This window comes from Macrobrachium rosenbergii, chromosome 6 (genome assembly GCF_040412425.1).
Source record: "Macrobrachium rosenbergii isolate ZJJX-2024 chromosome 6, ASM4041242v1, whole genome shotgun sequence".
In the NCBI taxonomy this organism is placed as follows: Eukaryota; Metazoa; Arthropoda; class Malacostraca; order Decapoda; family Palaemonidae; genus Macrobrachium; species Macrobrachium rosenbergii.
In genome coordinates, this window is record NC_089746.1 from 12,461,481 (window position 1) to 12,464,626 (window position 3,146).

The window sequence follows — 3,146 nt, forward strand, 5'->3', positions numbered from 1 at the left end:
ATATCAATTATACAAAGTTTTGACAAATCTGTGGTACAATATATACATGCTGCCTCTTAAAACTAACACATTTTTGTATGCCATCAAAACAGATCTATAAATTAAAATACAGAAAATTAACTGCACTGTATGTTTTGCACTACCATTCTTACTTATAAAATCACATAATCAAAAATAGACTTAGATGTAAAAGTTTGATATACCATCACTTGTATTTTTACATACCTAAAGAAGACAATACACAATGTAAATCCAAGTCACTGTTTTAGAGATTTTAAAATAAACTTTGTGACTGAAGAAACTACATTTCTCACGACAATAATTTATGAAAGTACTGTAGGTAACTTTCCATATTGCAGGTGCATCCACTCTCCAAAAGACTACTTCATCATGCCATCAGTTAAAATGGCAACTATGTGAAGACTACTGGATTTGATACATTAAATTTTTATTCGCCTAGGGAATTTTTTCTGAATGTTTGCTTAATTTTGAAAAATATATCATATATAAAATGCATGAAAACTTCAAGGTGCTCCTACACACTTAATAATTCTTAAAAATTTAGGTACATAACACATTATGCAGGATTATAAAGTTTATTAGAAAAATCGGGAAATCAGCAAAGTAAATAGTTGTGAGCACTAGGTTATTATAGTCATATGAATTTGTAAAAGGCAGTTACCTATATATCTCAAATTAGGAAAAAAATTAAAAGCATGTTGATCTATGTAATTTGTCTTATCATTATTTTCAGCTTATCTAATTATTACATTTTCAAGAATAGTGGTTAAATAAAATTTAAATTTTATAAAGACACACTATGAGCCAGGCCTATGAGAGGTAAGTAATTTAACTTCATAGCCTGTTTAAACCACTTGATAATAGTAATGGGGAAAAACCTTTATTACATTTTATTTTTTCTTAATGTTACTGATATGATATGATGAACAGTAATGTAGCTGATTCAATTAGCCAAGTTGTTTACCTACTGTAATTCATTAATGGTGGATCAAATTGCCATTACTAATGATATGGTTCTAATTTTTATCCTAGACTATTAACTATGCTCAATCAGGCTACTACTAGATTTACCCAAAATGAAAGTGAAGGCTTTTTGCACTACAGTATATTAGAAAAATATTTTGTTCTGATTATGCAGTAGTATCAGGCTATACATAGACTAATGTATAATAGTAATGGTCATGAAACTGGTTGATACACCAGAGAAACCATTTGCAAACTTAAGACCGCACAGTTATCAACAAAGTATGTCATAAGAATACTAGCCTGTTAAGCTTGGTAGCCATCAGTTAGCTTTTTCTAATGTGTTGCTATAATGTTAATTTTATCATTCAAGTATCACTGCTTTGTTGACACAAATTTTACAATTCTTTATAGTGTTCTGGAACCTTAAAGACAAAAATTAATTTTTAAAACATCTAACTCTTAAAACCAGGCAGATATGACTGGAATTTTGTAAAAATATTGAGTGATAATGCCTTCAATAAGCTACTGTTTAGGTTGGTGTATGCTTCCTTCTCTTCATGCATTAATAGCCAAACTCCTAAGTCAAATATCACAAAGCATGTACCCTCAAATCTTGAAGCAAACCAAAAATATAGCTTAGAGAATAAGTACTGTAAAGCATACAAAACAAGAGATGTAAAACACACACAAGCGAGCAGGAAATAAAAGACAAGTCCAACACATCAAATTAAATGTAATCAATAGTTACCATTACTAATGAGGCTTAGGCAACAAACAATCTCGTCTTGAAAATGCACAGTAGTACTCTCAATCACGAGTGTTTTACAAACAGATTGTGAGCTTAGTAACTGAAAGCTTCCTGGCTCCTGGACAAAGCATAGCAGGTAAAGGTTCTCTAAAACAGTCATCTGGATGGGGAAAAAAATCTCGCTGATAACTAGCATGCTAAAGTGTAGCTCTGAGTGTCATGAAATAACAAGTCTTGTTGTTTAACATTTAAATATAACAAAACAAACAGCAGTAGTTCTTTAACTAGGGTTAATCTACTTTTATTAATACATTTCACAACTCTTCACTTACACTAAATCAATCTAGAAATCTTTCTAACCTATGAAAGGGGTTTTGTATTTTCATCTATATACATGTGCAGTCTTTATTGTCAACATGCGAAATACATAGTGAATCTCAAAATACTCAAATTACATAGCAGCAATATGTGTACTGTACATAAGTATCCCTACTTCCACTTCCATGGCAACATAAAACTCTTGAACCAAAGCTTATTTACATATTATTACTGTAATAAAAAGAAAACCAAACTTACTACAAAAATGACTACAAAACTCGGTTGTGCTTCAAGCAATAGTTTTTTTTTTTTTTTTTATAAAATCACAGTAAAAAATGTTAGTAACCAATTAGTAGAGGAAAAGTATTTAAAAGTATAATCCTAGCCACAATTTTATCAGAATTGAACAAAACACACAAAATATGTGAAAACATAAAAATGTCAAGATTGGCTGCTTTCAATGACTGCAGATACTGTACTACTTGACCTACAAGTGGTAAGTTATCATAGTTATATTACCAGGTAACTGCAATTTTAAGTTGTCAAAAAATTATCTTTTTATTTATCCTAGAATTGAACTTTGTCTAAATATAACTCACTACCAAATCATTTGGTACATAGTGAGAGCATGAATTATATCTATAGTAAATTTCAATAGAGCTAAAAGGTGTATGGGTAATGTATTTTGGAATATTTATCCTATATTTTGATGTAATTTGGCTCATGTTATTACTTATATGTACACAGGATCATTGCATAAATGGTCGCGTATTCTGGCTTTTGTTTATAAAATGTGACCGGTCAGTCGGTGCAAAGAAAAGACCAGTTGGGAGTGTTGGCAGAAAAATGCAGATTTTTCTATTTAAAGATGGCTTTAATGAAGGTAAAATTGTGAAGTTATAGATAAGATAAATACAGAAGAACAGATGAGCATCAGGATAGGTGAAGAGAATTTTACGAGTTTAAAGGAGACATGGGATAGTAACTAAGATCTTACAAAGAAATATACAGTATGTGAAGGAAATAAACTTAAATAAAATAAAATGTAAGATGATTATTTTCAAACAAAATAGGATAAATAAAACATAAGGGA

The 3,146-nt window shown here is 30.1% G+C and overlaps 1 protein-coding gene across 2 annotated transcripts in view; it reads left to right on the top strand.

Annotated features, from left to right (window-relative positions):
* The window catches only part of Uba1 (ubiquitin-like activating enzyme 1), a 132,606-nt gene that overhangs the window by 4,959 nt on the left and 124,501 nt on the right, over positions 1-3,146 (top strand). The window lies entirely within an intron of this gene.